This window comes from Mus musculus, chromosome 19 (assembly GCF_000001635.26).
Source record: "Mus musculus strain C57BL/6J chromosome 19, GRCm38.p6 C57BL/6J".
In the NCBI taxonomy this organism is placed as follows: domain Eukaryota; kingdom Metazoa; phylum Chordata; class Mammalia; order Rodentia; family Muridae; genus Mus; species Mus musculus.
In genome coordinates this window covers 10,458,564-10,469,846 of record NC_000085.6, presented here as the reverse complement: position 1 = coordinate 10,469,846, position 11,283 = coordinate 10,458,564, and positions in this window count along the sequence as shown.

Below are 11,283 nucleotides of genomic sequence, written 5' to 3'. Positions count from 1 at the left end.
TCGTCTGTTCCCAGGGTCACACTCTGCCAGACCTTTGTGGCAGTTGACTACCAGAACGCTTCGTTCCTCGAGCTGCAGATATCGTAGGAAAGGTTCTAGGGGTTCCATTGCTCATGACTAACCTTTATTAAGCTCCCACAGCTTGCCAGGTGCAGAGAATATTCTCCACAGAATCCTTCCCCTCTGCAGCTAGAGCACAGAGTGTCTCCCTGTGGGGGCATTTTGAGGACACATGTAGGCAGGGTGGTGACGGCATTGGGGTGGGGGTGCAGGGCAGGGCAGAGAGGGAGTGAAGCTGGGTCAGGCCGTACCTTTGACGCACAGGGACACGTGTGAGGCTGCGGCTTGTCATAGCAGGATGGCAGCTGATGTTGACAGGTACCATCTGGCCTGGAGCACGTGATGACACAGAACCAACAGTTCATGGGCTTGACAGCTGGCCAGCTGGGGAAACAGGGCTCCCAGGAGAGTGATGGGGTGGAGGGTGTTGTTCAAAGGCATCTATCTGTCTGTGAGAACTGGAGGCCCTGGGCGGCTTGGAGGCTGAGGATGGTGGGCAAGATACACATGGGCAGATGGAGGACATGAAACTTCTCCGATTTCCTCTCTGGCCATCTGGAGAGCCACCCATTCACCAGAAACTGTTCCCCAAACAACCACACAGGCAGAAGGGAGGAATGGGATCAGGGACCGCCCACTGGGGGTTTCTTTTAAAGGGGCAGGGCAGGGCAGGGCTGGGCTGGGTATTCCTGGCTCCCTCCAGGTGCTGCTCCAAACAGATCTACCAAGAAAAGTCGTCAAGGAACACATGTCCTTCACCAGCTTCCCAAAGACCTTTGGGATAACCAGGTCAACCTGAGCCAGAGAGGAGAAACTGCCTGCTCAAAGTCATGTGGCTTAGTGAACACATACTCTCTCTAGCCCTTATTATCAGGTTACTTAATTGGGTATGGGCCTGGGATGGGTCAGAGCCTAGAAGCGTCTCATTTGCAGTAAGAGCGTTGTTTATTTTCTGCTAAAGGGAGAGGATGCAAGTGTTAGAATAAGTAACGTGCTTGTGTGTGTGTGTGTGTGAGTGTGTGTGTGTGAGTGTGTGTGTGTGAGTGTGTGGTGTGTGGTGTGTGTGTGTGTGTGTGAGTGTGTGTGTGTGAGTGTTAGAATAAGTAACATGCTAGTGTGTGTGTGAGTGTGTGTGTGAGTGTGAGTGTGGTGTGTGTGTGTGTGTGTGTGTGTGTGTGAGAGTGTGTGTGTGAGTGTGTGTGTGTGAGTGTGTGGTGTATGTGTGTGTGAGTGTGTGTGTGTGTGTGTGAGAGAGAGAATAAGTAACGTGCTAGTGTGTGTGAGAGTGTGTGTGTGTATGAGTGTGTGTGTGTGAGTGTGTGGTGTGTGTGTGTGTGAGTGTGTGTGTGTATGTGTGTGTGTGTGTGTGTGTGTGTGAGAGAGAGAGAGAGTGAGGACCTAGGTAAACAGCCAAGTCCGAGAGGCATCTGCCCACCCAACCTAAGCTTGGCTGACACCCAACTGTTTTCAAGGAAGACACTGGCAGCTCCAGTCAGTGTCCAGTGAGACGGTGTGGACTCTAGGTGTGCAGTCCTCTTATAGGGTCTTCTCCCAGTCGTGGCACTGTAGGTAGGAGGCTCATTCCAACAACCCAGGGCAAATCCTAGGCCCCCAGAAACAGGAACTGGTAGTCTAGGGGCTCCTTGGTTCAGAGAGGAAGGCAGAAGTAGGGTGAGGGATGGATGGGGGTGGCTCATGTGACTCCCAACGTGATAGCAACCTGGCTCTCAAAGTTCATGGAAAGACACAGAAACTGATTTGATGATGTTTTATTTTTTTCATTTTAAAATTATACTTTATTCGTTTGTTTTGTGTGTGACCTGGCACTCCTAGGACAACTTGAAGAAGTTGATTCTCCCTTCTTCCCTTTGGATCCAATATAGGTCATCAAGGCTTGGCTGCAGGTACCTCTACCCTCTGAATCATCCTGCGGGCTTGAATACCCTATCTTATTATTTCTGAGAGGCAAGGTCCTATTGTGTAGCCCAGGATGTGTCAAGCCTATGACAATCTTTTGGCTTCTATCTATCAAGTGCTGAGATTACAGACAGTCACGACACTCCAAATGTAGGGTACTTGGAATGTGCAAACCCCTTCCTTCCCACCACAAAACAAATAAACAAAGCTAAAACATTTTAGAGGTTTGGACTCTCATATACTCCTCTAGTGCGCACCAGGAGCAGGCTTAGCAGCACACAGTCACCACTGCTGTGCATCCACTGCTGTGCATAGAGCCATGGCTGGTACTCCCATCCATCAGGTAGGGTTCTGCTTGCCCGCTCTCATCTCAGATTCAAAAATCCATGTGGTACTTACTGGGAGAGACTCTGGGACACATAGGTCACATACCTGTGTTCAGTTTGCAAAGTATGCTCAGTGTCTTAGCTGTCTTTCACTGTGATAAAACTCCATGACCAAAATCAACTTGGGGAAGAAAAGTTTTTCTTTCTTTCTTTCTTTCTTTCTTTCTTTCTTTCTTTCTTTCTTTCTTTCTTTCTTTCTTTCTTTCTTTCTTTCCTTCTTTTTCTTTTCTTCTCCTCCTCCTCTCCTTCTCCTCCTTCTCCTCCGTCTCCTTCTTCTCCTCCTCCTCCTTCTTCTTTCTCTTCCTCTTCATCTCCTCCCTTTTTCTTCCTCCTCCTCCTCCTCCTCTTCCTTCCCCCCTTCTTCCTTCTTCTTCCAGCTTGTAGTTCATCATCCAGTGAAGTTAGGGAAGGAACTCAAGGCAGGGACCTGGAGGAGGTAGGAATTGAAGCAGGGGCTATGGAGGAGTGTTTCTTACTGGCTTGTCCCTCATGGCTTGCTAAACCTGCTTTCTTATGACAACCAGCACTCACAGTGACCTGGGTTCTCCTACATCATCAATCAAGAAAATGCACCACAGGCTTTCTCACAGGCCATTCTGGTGGGGGCATTTTCTCATTTGAGGTTACTGCTTTTAAACGTAACTATAGCTTGTGTCAAGTTGACATAAACTAGCCAGCACACTGGGAAAATGAGTTGCCAGTGTTTTCAACTTCTAGAGAGTCTGGATGGTGGTGAAGTGTTTGCAAGGCCAGAGGAATTCTCCATCATAAGAAGAGGCTTCAGAAGCGATGAGGCCCTGAAGAATTCAAGTACGATTTACATGTGGGATGCCATCACTAACAAAGGGATGGGCATTGTGATGCCTTCTGTGGGCCTGGAGCAGCACCCAGCTGCTGGTGTGGGGCTGGAAGGATCTTCTGGGAGACACAAAAGCTATGCACAGAGTGACTCACCTGACTCTAGGCTCCTGCACAGACAGGCATAGTAAGGTGAGTGCAACTTCAAAGGATCCTCAGAGGCTGAAAGCTGCATCCTTCCCCGGGCTCAATGGTGTGGATCTACAGATAACATAGTAAGACCCCATTTGTTGTTTAATTAAACCTGACATGGTGGTACATATCTGTAATCTGAACATTTGAAAGGAGCGAGGAGAATTAGGAGTTCAAGGCTAGCCTGGGCTACACCAGACCTTGTTTCAGAACAAAGCAAACCAAACAAAAGTGCATCTTGGGGACCAGAGACTATAGCTCAGTGGTAGAAAATGCTCATGCATCAGGCACTATGTTTAGCCTCCAACATCAAAGGGAAAAGGAAGGCATCACCATGCCACCAGCTCACCTGGTACCTGAGGAGGCCAGAGAGGGCATGTAGCTCCCTGGAACTGGAGTTACAGATCCTTGGGGGTTGCCTATGGGTGCTGAGAACCCAGTCAGGGGCAATTCAGAGTCTCACTGTGTGACTGAGGGTATAGCTCAGTTGATAAAGTGCTTGCCTAATGTGCAGCGAGCCATGCATTTGACCCTAGCACACGCCTGGAATACCAGCACATGGGAGATGGCCACAGGAGGATCAGAAGTTCAAGGCTATCCCACATAATGAGTTCAAAGCCAGCCTGGGCCATGTTACATGGACCCCCACCCCCATTGTGTGTGTGTGGGGGGGGAGGGCAGACTTGGTCTGTCAGTGGCTAGATTTAGCAAAGATATCAATTTAGTTATTTCCAGTGAATGAATTTATCCTTAAAAATCCAGTAAGGTCAGGATTTCTGTCTTCTTGGTATTTCCTTCTCCCTAGGGACTAGACTGCCTTCCACACAGCTTGTGAGTGGAAGAGACATACCTTTTCATATGTTTTTGTTTTGGCTCTTTAAAACCTTTTATAAAAGCCGGGCGGTGGTGACGCACGCCTTTAATCCCAGCACTTGGGAGGCAGAGGCAGAGGCAGAGGCAGGCAAATTTCTGAGTTTGAGGCCAGCCTGGTCTTCAAAGTAAGTTCCAGGACAGCCAGGGCTACACAGAGAAGCCCTGTCTCAAAAACAAACAAACAAAAACCAAAAACCAAAAACAAATAAAACCCCAAAACCTTTTATAAAAAGGGCATGGCAGTGCATGCCTTTAATCTCAGGACTGGGAATGCAGAGGTAGGTAGAGATGTGTGATTTTTGAGACCAATCTTGTCTACATAGCAAGTTCCAGGCCAGTCTGGGCTACATAGTGAGATTCTGTCTCAAAAAACAAAAATAAATAAGATAAAAGTTACTATCGGAGCTGAATTGCAGATGACCCAGACTGTGTTCTCAGCATTCACGAGCCATCACAACCATCTGTAACCCCAGTTCCAGGGGATCTGATGCCTGTTCTCGGGCCTTCTCCAGTACCAGGTAAGCTGGGAGAGTACATAACATACATACATTCAGGCAAAACACTCCTACACAGAAAATAAAAATTAATCTTCACAAAAAGCATTGGTGTATTGTGTGCACCTGCATGGTGTGTGTGTGGTGTGTTTGTTGTGTGTCACAGCATGTGGAGGTCAGAGGACAATTATTGTAGAATCAGGTTTTTTGTTTGTTTGTTTTTTTGTTTTTTTGTTTTTTTTTTTTTTTTGTAAAACCTGTTGAGCCATTTCTGTGGCCCAGTATGGGCTTTCTTGAGACAGGGTTTCATGTATATGAGGTTAGCTGCAAACTTGTTATGTAATTGAGGCTGGCCTTAACTCCTGAGCCTTCTGCCTCCACCTCTCAAATGATGGGATGGCAGCTGAGTGCCACAGCATCCGGCTGAGCGGCTGAGCGTTGGCTCTTTGTCCTTTGTCACAACCCATCCTCTTCCAACTGACCCCGTGACCTGACCCATGATTGCTAGGGTCACAGAACCACCCCTGTAGCTGGCTTATGACCTCTTCTGCTCACCTCTGCCTTTGCTCCAAGGCTTCTGTGATAGGTAGAATCAGGTCACATTTTCAGGCCACAAAACCTGATCCCCTGGGTGCTGGTGACTGCCCCTCCCCCCACCCCAGAGCTGGGGCTTCTTTCATGATCCCCCTAGACCTCTTTCCTCGACATCTGTGTGACCCAGGCTGCTTCCCTTCTCTCTCATCTGCAGGTCTAGCCTGGATATTCTCCTGGGTAGAATCCTGGCTTCCGAGATGTTGCATGCTGCCCCTCTCCAGGGCTTATAGGCATTGCCTGTCTGCTTTTCAAGTTCAAAGGCAGGCTTTTGGACCTACAAAAATTCTTTTTCTCCTTCCAGCCCTGGCTGTTGTAACACTCTGTAGTTTAGGCTCCGGATTTCAAGCCTTTTTTTGCAACTCTGAGCTGAGGATTTGCTTCTTTGTTCTGTTCCCCTGGAGAGCAGTAGGCTGGGAGGCCAGTTCAGCTTGTGAATGGAGGAGGATGGATGTAAGGAAGTGTCTTCCGAGGAACAGCTGATCCTGAGTTAATGCCTCTCTTGACCAGCCACCCAGCCCTGAGCTTTGTGTAGATCCCCAGGGCAGTGTGGCTCTGCCCATTGTGGACTTGACACTGGAGGTCAGCAGGAGGACACCACACTTTAGAAAGTGCCAGAAATTGGGTTGGCGGATGGCTAAACAGGTAAGAGCTTGCTGATCAAGTGTGAAGTCCTGAGTTCAAATCCCTAGAATTAGGGGCTGGCTGGGCAGATTGCTCAGTGGTCAGAGCACTTGCCTCCTGAAAGCATGGGGACTGGATAGTTTGGAGTTTGGATCCCCAGAATTTAGATAACTGCTGGGTGGGGCTGCAGGTAGTTCCTCCCTGTAATTCTACCCTCAGAAGGCAGAGACACAGGATCACTAGAAGAAGCCCTGGGCTTAAGTGAGAGAGACCTTGCCTCATTGCATAAAGGAAGAGTGAACAAGGATGACTCCCAACCTCAACTGTGGGCCTCTGCATGCACGTGCACCCACACAAACAACACTCACCCCCAGGTGTGCCTTTACACACACACACACACACACACACACACACACAGAGAGAGAGAGAAAGAGCGAGAGAGAGAGAGAGAGAGAGAGAGAGAGAGAGAGAGAGAGAGAAGAAACCCTAGAATCTGCATACATAACTGGGTATGGACCTACACACCTGACACTCCAGAGCCTCTGTGCATATATGTGTGCACCTAACACACTGCAGGGAAGTGATATTTACTATTTACAGACAGGGTCTTTAGCTCTCACCCTCACTGTTTATATTTGGTATGGTTTTGGAGGTCAAAGGACAGCTGGAATATTGTTCCTCAGAGTCCACCTGGATTTTCTTTCCTTCCTTCCTTTCTTTCTTTCATCTTTTTTTTTTTTTTTTGAGCAGGGTCTCTCACTTTCGTGGAACTTGCCAATTTGGCCTGGATGGCCCATCAGCCCTAGGGATCCATCTATCCATCGGCTTCTGCCTCCCCAGCGCTGAGGTTTCAAGCATATACCACCACACACAGCTTTTTTACATGAGTTCTGGAGATTAGATTCAGGTCCCTATGCTTTTGAGACAAGTATTTTACCAACTAATGTCCTTTCGGTTTTGAGGCCAGGCAAGTGCCGCCCCCGACCCCCCCCCCCCCCCGACTTAGTTCAGGCTCATTCTGCAGGTGGAAGAATTGAGGTTCAGAGAGAATGAGGAGCTCAAATGAACATGAGACAGAGAGGCTCCCTACTCTACTGGAGCTCACATCCTTACTCTTCAATCCGATAATCAGGGTCACCTGATCAGGAATTCATTCTGCAACACGGCGGCCCACTAGGATCCACAGTGATAGCCTGGAGTACGAAGTCATCAGACTCCTTGACCTCTGTTGCTGCAGCTCGGTTGTCCGAGGGGGTGGAGCCAGGTGGAAGGTGGAACAGGAAGGAGAAAACTCATCTTTCAACAGCGTAGCTAAGTGACTGCACACTAGGGTTCCATGGAACATGATCTGAAAGCCACACCAGGGCTCACGTTTCATCGGGCTGGAGGACATTCGTGGCAGAGACTGACCCAGCCCTGCGAGTGCCTTTCCAACATCCGAGCACCTCGGGGCTCTGGGATAACAGTAGGAAAGTGACTGCACACTAGGTTTCTATGGACCGTGATCTGAAAGCCACACCTGGGCTCACGTTTCATCGGGCTGGAGGAGGTGGGAGGCAGAGACTGCCCCATTCCTCCCCCGCCCCCAGAGCCTTTCCATTATTCGTGCACCTCGGGGCTCTGGGATAACAGTAGGCTAGAGACTGCCGATAATTTGGTACCAGGAAATCCTGAACCCGGGTCTCCTGGACTTGGGGTCCTCTTCGTTCTTTTGAAACTGCTTTGGGATTCTGAGGTCTGTCCTTTCAGTTGTAGGATAGACCACTCCATCCCTCAGTTAGGCAAATACGCTGAGCCCTCATGCTCAGAGGAAGTGGGGGTGTTTCTGTTTCTTCACCACTCTTGTCCTCTCCAGCGACAGCAAAATCTTCAAGTGGGGGCACTCCTGGAACTCTTGCTGTTTCCGGCTGAGGGCAAGCATTTGGGCACGCTGAGTAGTTTCTTTGATTTCTCTCAGCCAAGTGAGTCAATGATGCAAGGTATGAAAAGTTTTGTCGTCTTGATAAGATGGATCTGCATCTCAGCTCTGACTCTTCCCAGCTGTGTGACCTTGCTCAAGCTTCTTGCCTTCTCTGAATCTGTTTCATCTGTAGAGTGGGAGGCTGGTGGGGGATACAGTACCTGCCTGGTGGATTGGCAGTGAAGGGTAAATTAGACAGCCCGTAGGTGCTCAGTAAATGACAACGCTCATTAGCGTGTGGGAGAGAGCCAAGATGAGAGGGGGATATACCATGCAGGCTTCTTCCTGCAGCTGTTGTTCAAATGCATGATCTCTGCTCCGAGTCTGGCAGTGACCTCGGATCCAAAGTCAACACCAAAGCCAGGTGCCTCCTCCTCCTCCTCCTCCTCCTCCTCCTCCTCCTCCTCCTCCTCCTCCTCCTCCTCCTTACCGTCCCTCCTTGCCTCATCTGCAGTCACAACCCTGGTAGCTCCAAAGCCCCAGAAAGCTCCTGAGCTTTTTTTTTTTTTTTTTGTGAGCTGCAATGCCCAGGCCCAGTTGCACCCCCCTGACCACCTTTAGGGATGCACACCTGTGCATCTCACTTTCGCCTCCTCTTGTCCTGGCTCAGTGCTCTGCTCTTACAGAGGCATTCCCCACCCCCAGCCCTCACACTTCTCCATGACCTGACCATCACTCAGCTCCCTTTTAGTTGACTATCTCCACTGGCAGAATACCCACAGAGGCACAGACTTTTTGCCCTGGTGTGCATATCCATAGCAACCCCCCAGTGCCCAGGCCTAGCAGTGGGTATTTGATGCTTTTTTGAGTGAACACCTTAAAATAAATACCCCAGGGAGTTAAGTTCTGCCTGGTGCAGGTAAGGGGACAGCTCTGTGGTGTGAAGAATACCATCATTCCTTTTCCCAAGTGAAATAATTAGATTAGGTCTCCAGGAGACCATGAACAGATCAGTGGGTGAGTCCTTTCTGAAGGGTTTCTGGAAGCCAGGGTCTCCAGCTTCTTGCAGACATAAAGAGCATACCCTCCCAGAGGTGATAAGCCCCCTCCCTGCCCTGACATTTCCCAACTGGTTCTAATAAGCTGGAGTCTTTGCTTTCTAAGAATCTTCAATAATGTGACATTCTGTGATTATTTCAGTCTCAGCAAGCAGCCAGTGGTCCTGGCTCAGGGCAGGGCAGGGTCAGCAGGGGGGAGGTGCTTCAGGGACACAGGAGGGATACAAAAGCCTCGGTCTGTATGTTTGTCATTTTTTTTCATTCTTTTATTTAAAAGAAAACAGATTTAGAACAAGCATAAGAAAATGTGAACAATCATGAATGCTGGAGACTAGGTACAGAGGCATTTATTACAGAGAGCACTGGGTTGTTTTTGTGTTTTAAAAAACCCTTCATATAGATCTGAGGGTGGGTAATATTGTTATAGCTTGTGGTTGGCAATAGAAAGACCATTTTGAAGGCTGGGGATCTGTCTTTTGGGTATTTTTGCGGCGGCGGGGGGGGGGGGGGGGGAGCAGAGGGCATGGCTGGGTCTAGGCCGGAACCTGGAGTTGTCACAGCCCTGGCTCCTTGCAGGTCTCAGTTTCCTGCATTCCTGGGAGTGGGGAAAGGTTGGGGGGAGCCCATGCTGGGGGTGAATCTAATTCATTAGCGACAACTCAACAGGGATCAGGCGCTCACAGCGCCAGCATGACTCATTGAGATGATTGCTTCACTGCCGATCTGCGTGGGCCTTGAGCGCAGCACATTTTACCTTTACCCACTGAGAAGGGCCTGGTGGGAGGTAAAGGTACAGGATCTACCCAGAACATGAAAAAGACCCAGAGGAGGCAGAGGGCTGGCCTCCACGTTCCCAGTCCCAGGAGCAGTGCCTGGCTGGTACCCGAGCAGAGGCACACATAGGGCCGCTTGGATGCCTACAAGTCCAGGAGGGCTGCCTGGTGCTGCAGTGCCAGCCTGAGCATGTGGTGAGGGTGGGTTGACTGTATTCCCTCCTCCACATCGAATGTCCCTTGGTAAAAGCGCTGAAGGGATATGGGGGTTGGGGGATATTCATGCCTGGCTGGGTTTGCCCTGGATTCCTAGTATCTGAATGCCCACCTCCTTCACGCGATCCTCCCATGTGAGAAGAGTGTTGGGCTGGGACTTAACAAGGTCTGAGTACTTGAGGACCTTGAACGCTGTCTAGCTGGGGCTGAGAATCCATCCATCTGGGAACTGATGTCTGGGTTTGACTTTTTCTGGCTTGACCCTTACCTTGGCTGGGGTCACCACATCATTTTGTTAGTTTCCCCAGGGTGGAGCTCCATGGCTGTTCTGTTATCATCTCACCCCAAGAAACCTCTTCCTTGAAGACCGCTGCTATTGTTCTGCTAACAAATATCTTTTAAAGATCAGAAAAGGAGAAGCCAGGAGTGAAAAAGAACCTGCTGGGTGGCGTCATCCCTAGGAAATTCAAGAGCAAGCAAAGTTGACCCCTGATAATAGAGGTCATGATCAAAGTGGCCTCTGGGAGAGGGAAGAGGTGTGAAGGGACTTCTGAGTCGTAGGAATGGAGCACGAGGGCTGGGGTATAGCTCAGTTATTACCGTGCTTGCCTAGCACGTGCTGGGTTTGATCACCAGCACCATACGATCAGGACATGGTGATGCACACCTGTAATTCCAGCACTAAGGAGGTGGGAAGACCAGAAATTTGGCCATCTATTGAGTTGGAGGAGAGTTTGAGTTATATGAAACTCTGTAACTAACAAACAAAGGTACAAAAAAAAAAAAAAGAAAGGGGAAAAAAAACCCAACTGTGACAGCAAAGGTACACACATTTGTCAAAAATACACACAATTGCACTGACATTCCCAGCCCTTCCTTCCTTCCTTTCTGTCTATTTATCACTATTTCCTGTTTTCAGATAGGTTCTTACTATGCTGCCAGTCTGGTTAACATAGCTGGGCTAATAGATGTGAACACTCTACGCCCCCCTTTTATTGCCCACTCCCCATTCTGAGACAAGGTCTTGCTCTATATCTCATTAGCCTTAAGCCACTCTATAGCTTAGGATGACTTTGAACTTGCAGAAATCCTCTTGTTTCTGCCGGGAAAGATCTGGAATTACAGGCAGGAGCCACACCCCTGGGCTTTTGCTGTGTTGTTTCTCCAGGCTGGCTGATCAGCTGGGATTATAGAGGTAAACCAATGTGTCCTCCTTCCACTGTCCTAATTTCAAACTTCCATGGCAGTATGGATGGATTGGAGGACACTAAGTTCTGACAGCTAGGTCCTAGAGAAGGTGGGAGTGGGGCAGGGAGGAGAAAGTGGTCTGTTGACTGAGCGCTCACGGTACAACCTCTTGTCCCTTGTATAACCCTCAAGCAGGTTTTTCTAATCTCAGGA